Source organism: Corapipo altera, unplaced genomic scaffold, assembly GCF_003945725.1.
Source record: "Corapipo altera isolate COAL_440 unplaced genomic scaffold, ASM394572v1 23b, whole genome shotgun sequence".
NCBI lineage: Eukaryota > Metazoa > Chordata > Aves > Passeriformes > Pipridae > Corapipo > Corapipo altera.
Genome location: NW_020884885.1, coordinates 504,239 through 516,089, shown reverse-complemented (window position 1 = coordinate 516,089; position 11,851 = coordinate 504,239).

Sequence of the window (11,851 nt, the reverse complement as noted above, 5' to 3'; positions counted from 1 at the left end):
TAAGTTTCTCAGGTGGATAGATGGATTGCTTCAGGCAGCCAAGTTTGAAAAGCCTGCCCTACTTCTCTGGTTTTGGAAACACCAGTATGAAAATTACCTGTATAAGGTAGCTGAATGTGTCACTGTTTCAGAGTTGTGAACTGCTCAATCTGCAAACTGGTGGTGTGGTTGTTACAGGATTTCATTTAAATGTCCTGTGCAATTGATATGGTGGTATGAATAGGATGGATGTTTTTTTACACAGTGGTCAGGTGTCATCCTTGATATTGCTGATGGTGGGGATAATTGTGGAGCCAATGAAGGAAGGTGGTCCTGCTTGCCACATTGACCAGTTGCACATTGGGAAGCACTCACAATAGATTTTTATCCCTTTCTTGCTTGCATTTAGCTTGGAGATAATTGAAGGGTTTTGGCTTGTAAATCAACTGCTCCACATACTGTTACTGACTCCTTTTGAGTCAGTGGCATGGCAGTCAATACCTGCATTGCTGCACCAGAATCATGTGTTGATCTTCATATCACTCACCCTCCTACAGTAGCGCATGGTAGCAGTCTCAATCATTAAAACACTAAAGCAGTATGTTTATATGGGAAATGGTGTTACGTGGAAAGGAAAGATGTGGGTAATTGTGAACTCTTCCACAAGAAAGCAAGTAGAATTAATGACCAGGCAACAGGAAGCTCTCTAAATGTCATAACTTTTATAGAATCATAACTAAACTTATTGAAATTGCAGTAAAATATACTAAATGCCCTTTGATGCTTGGTTGATTTTTTTTCCCCCACTTCCTCCTCGTTGTTACAACAGTTATTTGGTATCTGCTCTGGTCTACATTTGTCTTCCTAAAAAACTTTTGCATTTAAGGCACTTGGGCATAAAAATGTAATCCATGGTCCTACTTGTCTGAAAGAAAAAAAATCATAAAATGATGATCTTGCTTCTGCATGCCTTTTTTGTTACTCAAAATTTTTTTGTGATTTATAATTAACCTGTTCTGAAAATCTGAGTTGTTTCTGAAATTATGTGTTGGGGAGAGTTGGGAGGACTGATTAAGCCTTATTTGGCTTCTGTGGTAGCTTAATCTAAGTCAACTGATAATTATAAAGTGAGATAAAAATTAAAGCAATGAGAATGAAACCTTATAGTGAGCAGGGCAACTTGGGAAAAAGCTCAATCCCAATCAAATACCGAGGAAGGTTGCTCTACACCAAGGAAGGATTACAAAAAACTGCCCAGAACTTCCAGCAAAACAAGTTTTGTGGAAACCAAGAGCAACATCCTACAGAGTTTACTGCTGGGTAACCTGGCAGCCAACTAAACAGTCACGATTTGTGCAACTTGTATTCTGGACACCTCTTCTGCCTGTTCTTTTAATATTCCAGGTACAAGAAAGGAATGGGGAATTAGTCATACATATTTTCTTCTGCTTGCTTGCCTTACTTACTCCATGGCATGGAAAGTCATTAGTGGGGAAGGTGGTGGTGTCTTCATGCAGGAAGACCCTTAGGAGGAGGGAAATTAAGAGTCCTACTGTTCACCCTTGCTAACATGGAGGTTGTTTGTGCACCATGTACAAAGGTATTTCTTGCATCTGTAGCGATGAGGAAGAGTAATAATGCTGAACTGCTGAACTCCTTAGGGGACAACTCATCTGCAGAGATTAACTACTGTTCTAAGCTGTAGTAAGAATTAAAATTAGTAGGCTTCATTGTCATTGGTATAATCGAAGTCAGAGGAGCTTCTTCTATTTTTTTTTTTGTCATGAAGTGACAAAAAGAAATTTAAAAAACAATTGTAAAATAGGACACTGGACAAACATGGAAAGTGAGCACATATATATTTTACCCCTTTCTCCCCCTCCAAGTGTCCCTCCAGTTGCATGTGTCAAGGCATTTTCAAAGCTAGGCTTTAGAGTATTTCTGAACTCTATTGTCCTTAGTCTCTGCACCCATAAATTGACTCTAGGGTCATTCAGGGGATAATTTAGCTTTAAATACAGGGTTGCACTAATATGTCTGTTGGCCCTCACTCATCCATTTGAATTGGATGAAGTCCAGCTGGAATAGAGAAGAGGAGCTGTTTAAGAGACCCGTTATTCATGATGTTACATTATCATATCTCGTCTTGCATTTCCCAAAGAAAAAGCTAGAATGCTATTGGTGTAATAGAGTAGACCACTTCCAGTGGTGGGGAAGTGAATACTGGCTTTATAAGAGGACATAGAGTGTGGGGCAGAGTATGGCCCAGACTCTGGCCCAAGGAAAATACAGATGGAAAGAAAATAGTAATTTTTATGAAGGCTGCTCAGTCACACGTAACACTTTTAGTCATACTGTTGTGCCAGTTTATTTTTATGAGTCATTTAGAGGAAACATATACTTATCTCCAGTTTAAAGATATGAAAGAGAAAGTAATTTGCTAACAACTGTTTTGGGTTATTCACAGGGACAAGATAAGAAATAAAGAGCAATTGTATTTTGAACCCGTAAATAACTCCAGCTTTCAGATGTATTTTGTACTCTCTGAATTTGTAAAGGAATTTCTTTATGGCCACAATAATGATTTTATTTTTTTTATTCTGTCTGTAAGATGAACAGGACACTTACTTTTACCAGTTTTCACAGAGTAAAAATATTTTCAGGATGTTTTTCAGCTAAATTATCTTCTGCCTTGTGTGCCAAAACCTAACTGCAAAGACACTAGTTTGATTGTTTTAGGGTTTTAAACATAAAGGTCTTGACTTTTTTGTTTGTTTGTTTGTTTTGTTTAATTGTAGATTCCAGTGGTTCAGGCATCTGTATAACAGGCTTGTTTGTGCTATACAGCAGAGAACCCTTCCTCTTTGACCTACTGGGTGTTTCTCTTCTTAGGGAGGAAAAGAATTCTTCCCATGTTAGAAGAGTTCAGTCTCCTCCTGTCATTGATTGCCTCTGTTGCTTAGTTGAGCTGAATTGTATGCAATGGCTTTTCAAGGATTCAGCTGTGAAGAAGGCATGTGTGCAAATGATATCAATAAAACAAAAGGATTTGCATACACAGGAGTAGCACACATGCTACTGCTTTGAAGATTCACTGTATGAGGTAAACACTTAGTGTTTGGTAGGAAAGCTGTTGACACTGCCTCTTTTATACTCCTCCTGCTTAGTTTTCCTGGCTACCATAGGCAGAAGCAAAAGAAAAAAAAGCAGTGCTAACTGTTCATGCAGAAGTAATAACAGCCCTTAACAGAAGAAGTGTAATTACCTTTGTCTACTTCTCCCTGCTCAAAAATCTAATAAAATAGACACCACTGGCCACACAGTTTATGGATGCAGAAGTCCTCTTGTTTTTGCTAAATCTGAGGCTAGTTATGTAGGACGGTCCTTTGCTCATGAGCTGAACTCGCATCTTAATTTTGAAAAAAAACTCTTACTGATGGGTAGATTTCCTGAACACATTTGACAGCTTTTAAGCTAGTGGTATTTGGCAAGGCCTTTTAGAGTTATAGGAGATTTATAGTTAAAGAGATTACATAGCAGTGAGTTCAGATCTGATCCCTTTCTCCCAGCTTCTGCTCTGGGTAACAGTGACAGGAGCTGTCTGTATACCAGAAGGAACAGTTTAAGAGGGTGGCTGCATTTGGCAATAGAAGCCCCCGTTAGCAGCCGGAAGCATTGGTGCTGAAAAGCAATTGCTGGTGTCAAGAACTTTCCTAGCTAAGCACTGCAGCTGGTGGCAATAAATAGCATTCTAATAAAGGAGGATGTTCAACCCGTGCCATAAGCGAATACTGTTTCAACCACAAAAAGTAATTTATGGTGCTGCATGTGTCTGAAATGGATTTTTTCCCAATACATTTTAAAATAAAAATGCTAGGATTTCAATGGAGGGAAAGATCTGCATTTTAAATCAAAATGAAATTGAAAGATCAATGAAAAGTGTGCTGCTTTTTTAAGTACGCAATGATACATAACATCTTAAGGATGTGCACTGTCACAAAGCACAATTACCTCCATTCCTAAAAATGAAAGATGCTGTTTTCTGACTGTGAATTTTCTCTATATTGCATCAAACCTAATAACTTCCCATGTCAGTGATAATCCTCCCAAACATTTAGACAGAACCATCATCATCTACTCATAAGAATGCCAAAATGATCATGCAGAAAGTAGCAAATAACAATATGTTTGGATTGCATAAACAGAATTCCTGAAAAAAATCCAGCCTGCTCAATGAAGAGCAAAAGGAGTGGATAACAGTCATTAGGCTCATTGGACCTGTTACCGTTGAGTCCACTACAGTAAACAAGTTATTAGTTTTGACATAACCAATGGTTTATATGAGCATATGTTTCTGCTCTTTGTTATACATTTCATTTGTGCCACATGTGACTACTCTTACATACTTATTGTGAAACATAGCAATGCTACATATTGCATCATCTTCCACTGGGATGAACTGGTACCAGGAGATACCATCCTTCAAGTTTCTTACTGCTGGCTAGTTTGGGGTTCTTTTGGGGTGCATGGAAGAAACGGTAGTTTTGTTTTTGGTGAGCATAGGCTGCCAGGTTAACTGATTGGATGGATTGTTCTGAAAGGCATTTTATATAGGAGTTTGTTTTGAATCACAAGGTTTGTAGGTGCAAGCATATAAAATGAGTAACTGGTGAAATGTTACAGTCAAAATCCTTTGCATTGGATTGTCAAGTATAGCACACACATTTGAAATTCCTTAAGGAAACATATCCTTGTATCATTCTTTTGCATGTGTTTTTTAATTTTCTAGTTTCGCTTTAGGAAGGAACAGGCCTACCTGTTTTAAGAGGTGGCTGATAACCATTTATCAAGCGATACAGTTCTGTACTCAAGCTGATTCCCACCCTTGCCCCTTCTCCCTCTCCATGTAGATGGTTTCTGCTGTCATCTAGGAGTTAAAGAGCCAAATTCTCAGCTGGTGCACATCAGCACTGCTGTCCTGAAACAAATAGGCATAACTTCACTGGAATCACTGAAACCTAAGCTCAGACTCATGGGTTTTACTGTCCTTGAGTGCAGTGTTTTAAGGCTTATGATACAAACTTCTGTGATATTTTGTTATGGTATAAACAAACACTACACTTCTGATTTGAATTATAATCTCATTCACCCAGAAACCAATAGAGCTTTGCTTATTTATCCCAGCTGAGCAGATAGCCCAAAGGCTTTTCATGTTGTATGATAAAGCCAGGGGCTGCGATTCCAACCGCCCCCTCTCCCTACCATTTTAACAAGGAGGTGATCCCACTACTGCTGGTGCAATTACTTAGATGTGAAACAGTTGTTCAAAGAATTTTGGATTCAAATCAGTGCCACAATGTTTATTCTGTAGTGAAGTGAGGTGTTTGCTAAAGCTTTAGTCAGTCCAGACAGAGAGCAAGAATCTGAATTCAGACATTGGTATGAAGAGATTGGCAGAAATTTGGGAGTAATTAAAGGAGGGAATACCTACCAAAAATGTTGAATTGAATGTTTCCTGTAAATTGTGTGTGCAGCCACAACACTCTTTGATTCTGAATTGCATTTAAGCTTGGGATGGAATTCAGCTGCAAAGCCTGGATCCAGATATGAATTTCCACGAGTTCAAGGTTGTTGCTCTCAGCGGAGTTTATTTGGTTCCATATCTAATTGAAGTGTAGAAATTGTAAGTTAACTTCAGTCAGATGTTTTTGGGATCCACTGGGATAATACTGCAATAAAAACTGAAATCAAACATATCTGGTATTGTGCAGGAATTTTATTAGTATTCCAGTTTAAGGTTAAAATAGTGCTCTTGTGCAGTCAGTCTACATTAATAAATTAAAGCAGGGGAGTTTGCAAATGATTTAAAATCATGGCTTACACATTTTTCTAAAGCAAAAGAAGAGAAGCACAGAAAGTTCATCTGAATTCTCAAGGCAGTGCATATGGGGAACATTAGTTTTCTCTTCCTTCATTTTCTTTTTTTTTTTTTAAGGTTGACTAAAGCTTTCTTTTTCTTCACAAATACCGTACTGGTAACTGAAGCTATATTCCACATGTGTACAGCAGGGATAGCAACACCAATGATATAAGGACCTTCCTTAGGTGCAGTGCATAGTAGCAAGGAAACATAATTGTGTGTATTCATATCTCCACAGTGGTATGTTCTTCCTAAACTGCAAATCAGATCAAACGAAGGAACATGGCCTGGCAAGGAGGAAGAAAAGAATGCAGAAAAGAACTAGAGGAAGAAAAGAATGCAGTATTAACTGAAAATCAAAACAAAACCTAAAACAAAGAATCCAGTTACTGCTAAGTTTTAACATGTCATTCCATGTGCTGTCTTGATTAAAATCAGCTATAGGAACGTGATAGATATCAGTGGTCACAATTTTTGTCAACAAAAACCAAAAATAATCAATAATACCCTTATTCTCCTTTGTTACCTGTTTTCTTCAGTTCAGCCAGGTTAGTGGTTATCTAGTATATGCCAGCAATGAAAATTCTGATAGAAACTCTGGCTAATGTTTTTGGTTGGTGAGAAGGCGTTGATAAGAAAATGCCAGGTAAGCTGAGATGAAAGGAAATGTCCAAAGGCTGCCTAGAGGGCTGAGGTTTGTCTCTAGGCAGTTTAAGAATATACTTTTGAAGAGCTGATTTACCACAAGATGGTTGTGTCACTAGAACCGAAACACTTGGTGCACAATTCCAAATTGATACTCCCCTGTGATCTACTGCCTCTAACATCACTTTTTAAGACTTGAAGCCCATTGCTTTTTCTTCTTCACTCCCTTCTTCTGACTTAAATATTTGCAAGAGATGACTTATTGCTTTGCAACATAAAAGCCTGTCACTTGGAGCATTTGGTTCTTCCCATTTCCCCCATTCTTGTTATTTGTTCTGTAACTGCATTGCTTTTTGTGATGTTAGACCTGCTTATAGTTGTGTAGTAGAACAAATGGGATCTGCACATTTTTAGAGCCTCTAAATGATCACACAGTATGCACAAATGCAGTAATGACTGAAGTGGTCTCCACTTTCCTCAGTCAAGTTCAAAAATGCCAGCATTAACAGTTCAAAAATCAAAAAAGAAAAAAGCCACGTGAAGCACTTTGGTACTCGTTTCAGTTTTGTGCTCTTTCTTCAAGTTATCTCAAAGAAAAGGCATTGATTCTTTTAAATGTATGTATGAGGTGCTGGCAGCACTCAGTCTTGCTTTGTGTATCCTGCTTAAGAGAAGAATGACAGCTGATGAACAAATTTTGAGGTCTGAAGCGACCATATTTACTGAACTGGATCTCTTGAAGACTTAGATGGTGAAACTGCATTTTGCTTAGCATTTTTATATGAAATTAAACTATGAATCACTTCTGTTATGTCTTTTTTGTTTTTCTCACTTTGAGTAATTTTCTATTTTTTGTTTGCAATTTAGTAGCATGGAATAGGGATCTTGAGCTTTTTGGACAGAAGGCTGTATCTTTAGGAACCCAAACTTCAGAGGACTTGCCAAATCTTGAATCAAATATGAAATTTGCAGAAAGAGCATTAAAAATATTTAAACTAAGAGATTAATTTCTTACCATATGGAAAACCACAATCAGTGACAAAAGCAACTCAAAAATTCAATTGCTGACTCCTTCAATACAGATTATAACAATGGTCCTGACTGGCCTTTCAAACATATCAGAAGAGAAAATTCCGTACATAACAGGGAATCTCCATGTTATGTCCAAGGTTTATGATGTTAGAAACTATAGGTTATGTTTTTTCAACAATGGAAGAATTAATGAATGAGACATATTTGCCTGCAGTGATAAACCATTTCATATAGAAACATTAATAAAAATAAAACATTTGGAAATTCTCTAAGAAAAATAACATTTTTGCTCTTTTCTCAAGGAACAAAAGAAGCCAGGAACATGACAGATTTCATCAAGAGAGCTGTTCACAGATTAAAAGTAGGTCTGATTTTTGTTTTGCTGTGCTAGACTTCACTTCTTAAACCACAGAGCAGTGAGGTGAATGTTTTCAAGCTTATAGTGTCATTTTGGTTTTGGTTTTGTTATTTTTTATTACACAGTGAATATTGTCTTCCTGCTAATTCTGTTATACCATACAAGACTTGTTAGTGTCCTGGTTGGGTTCTTCTGTTCAGCCTTCTGGTGTACTCAGACAATGCCACATAGGTTCCACTGTGATCTTTATGTCTGTCAAAGCAGAAAGGCTGTAATGAGCTATGGCAATAAACCAGGGCATTGTGGGTGTTCAGCACCACATAGAATTTGCATCTCAGTGTATGGCAGCTAGAAAGGTTGGAAGACTGCAAAGAAATGCACAGAACAGTAGCAGCTGAGGCTCAAGATCCTTTGATTACTACCTTACATGGGCTACTTCTGGCTCCAATAATTGTAATGGAGAGCTACTTAATACAAAATCCTATTTCTGAGTACCTAAATGCCTTCACTAGTGTGATTTTTGGAGTGCTTGGCACTTCCTAAATGAAAGTTCTGTATGGACTCAGGTTACAGCAAATCACTAGATTATTTACCTCATGGTTTGAACACTAAAATAGCTGACAAAGAATGATAAAGAAATGTTGGGTTTAAGGTTAACATCCCAGAACGGGGAGAACTTGGATGTTTATAATTGTGTATATTTGGCATCAACTAAAAAGGCACAGCCAGAAGACAGAAGCATAGACATGAAAGTCCATCTTTAGCTGGTGAAAATTTGATACTGGTGTCAAGGGCATTTTTTATCTATTTTTCTCATACCTTTTTGATGCTACTTTTGTGCTAAGCACCTTCAGAGGTTTATAAACCAGTTTAGCTGGGCTGTGCCATTGAAGAAGACTATAGAAAGTGAATGTCCTGTTGAGATTTAGAGAGAGATTATCAGATCCCATAAACTCTCTGTTGAGTCTTTCCACTTAATTTTTATATTATAGAAAAAATACACTGGTTACAGAAACATCCATTTGATCAGAAACATTAGGTAGCTCAGCATGCGTGAAAGGTTTCCCTATATTGTTAGTGAGATAAGAAGTCAGTCTTATTTGTCTTCTGTTTTACTAGCTTTTATCTTGGATCTCTGCTATTCTAATCTTAAAGGTCAGATCCAAAAGGAATTAATTTAGATGCCTAAACTTGGAACAGCATTCCTGCAGTTCCTGGTTCCAGTATACCATTTCCCAGGTGTCCAGGGCAAACCAAGACCTCAGCTTTTGACCTCAGAATTCCCCACAGACCTGAAGTTCTCCTGCTCCCCACACCCTGATGCACCTTGGTTGTACCACCATCACCTTGTTACCTTGTTCTGGCTTTTTTCCTGTCTAGGGTGCAGAAGTTAGGGAAACTTCTCTGTGGGGTTTCAATAGCATGTTAATCTAAAAGCAAACCTACATATGGTGAGTCAATCAATCTCTATTTGAAATGCAGCGATAGAAACTTCTTCCTTTCTAGAACACATATGCGAGTCCTCGCTGCCCCCCTCATATACAATTGCATTTTGGGAAGTGCATTAATATGCATTTGGTTTTCTCCTTTGTATGAAGGATAGATTTAAATTGACTGAAGACACATCCAAGATAGTACTGTGATGCTCATTCTTGTTCCCACTTTCTGGCCCATTAAGCTTGAGTTTTTCCTGCATCAGAATGTCTGTGACAGATCAGAGTGGAGACTGTTAACTGTGCCCATAGGTTTGGACTCCCACTTGTATCTTTCTGATCTATAACCACTTGCCTTTCCACACAAGTTTATTGAGAGAGGGCTCTGTGTCTTTTGCCTCTTGGAGGAATTCTCTACAGGTATATTTTGGGAAAGTATTTGTAGGGACTTCCATTTAAGACTTTGGATTGTAAGTAGGTAGAGACATTGCTATGTCCTTAACGAAGACTCCTGTTTCAGGGGAAAAAAGAATTTGCATATAGTTCTCCCCAGTTTGTTTCTGCTAGAGTCAGTGTGTCAACCTTCAGGTGGCTCTTCAGTCTGGAGGTTGTTTCAAATCATCTTCTGAGGTGGTAATTTCTTCAGTGAAGAAATTTCTTCAGTCCCTAAATAAAGCTTTAAAATGTCTTTCTTTAGAACAGTTAAGTCACACAACACATGGTTGCAGTGCCTGCTTGGTGTTTGTTTCAGCTCAGCAGCAACTTATACTATGGACTTTGTAGCTTCACAAAGCTGATAAAACCTGCTCTACCAATATGCATCACTGACTAAAGTTTTTCTGTTCGGAACTACTCCAAATGCTCTGCTAACAGTAAACATCCCACTGGGATTCTGTCTTACCATCTACTACATCTCCTGGTAAATAATAGTTTGGATTTAAAAAAAAACAGCTTTATAACAGAAAAAATCAGATATACAACTGAGTTTTTCCTCCTTGATTAAAGCATCCATATAAGTGTCTATGTCTATGACAAAAGTAAATAAAAATACAGCTGCATTTCATTTCAAATTGAAGTCTTATCAAGCTAGATAGGGAGTTTCAAGAGTATTTGGCAATTGACTTAACTTAGATCCCTCTGAAATAATTGGTAAGTGATGCCTAGAAGCAATGAGTTAAGTGGTTGCTGATTGCACTAGCAAAATCCCACTCATGATTTCTTAATTAATTTCTTGGAAGATATGACAACAAGGTATCTCTTGTTGTTTGTAGTATACGGATTGTCAAGTAGTGCTTAGAAACTGCAGTTCTTGTCTTTCTAAATTAAGTGGTCTATATCCTCCCCTGAATGTCAGTGGTAGGGCTAAATTATTTCTAGGAGCTATGCGTAAGACTTTTCAGAGCTGAGATAAGCCTAAAACACTTAAGTTGCTAATTTCTGCTTGTAACAGCACTGAATTTCACGGGGCAATCAAAAATACAAATGTGTGTGCTGACTTATTTGCAAAATCCTCTTCAGATTAAGTATGTAGCAACCTTCCTTTGCCTTTAGTCAGAGCACAGAACAAGAACAAAAGCACACTGCAGATATTTTGGTTTGTGAAGCATGAGATTGCCTTGAATGTTCTGTGGGAAACAAAATCAACCAACCAAAAAAACCCAACCCCAAACAAATTTTAAACTACAAAAAAGCAAAACACAGCAATACAGAAGCACAGGTATATATGCAACTCAGAAATGGAGGTACCATCCACTGTGTTATTTTCTAGTGCAGTATTTGGTAATAAACTTAATTTCAATGCCTTGGTTTACCTGTGTCAAATGTGCAGTGGGAAAACTAACATCTTGCAAGTATTGTTAGATTAGTTGTCTCAGATTAGTTCACCAATCCTTACACAATACTAGTAAAACACGGGGACTTCTCAGCAAGAGATTTGTGTATCTGGAAGAATCCAAGTCTCTTTTGAGGTCAGAAGCAGGTATATACTCTGAATTTTTAGTTATTGCTGTAACAGGATTATTTTTAGAATTGCACTGGTCTGCTTTTGTGTGCTGTGATCCCTTTATGCCCTGTCACCTGGTGTCTGCCCCAACAAACTTCAAAATTCACATGCTTGCTGGGCTTTTTGTCTAGTCACCTGGTTAGCCAAAGTTACACCAGATCCTTGAAAGAGAAATCTCATCATGTAGTAGACAGGTTTCTGAATTCATTCTGCCTGAACTATTTCTGTGACAAATCTGCTAATTTCTCAAGTAGAAAAGTCATCTCTAATAGACAGTTCACTATAGGTTCTGACAGACCTCATCTGTCAGATTCTCTTCTTCCCATTTTACACCTTATGTTGGAAGTCCTCCTGCCACCTTTGGTATGTAATTCCATCATATTCAGACTGTGCTATCGATGAGAGTCTTTTGAATTTGGAGGTGTCATGTGACCAGACTTTCTGATGAAATTACCAGGCCTCCCACTGTGCCTGTTTTGGCC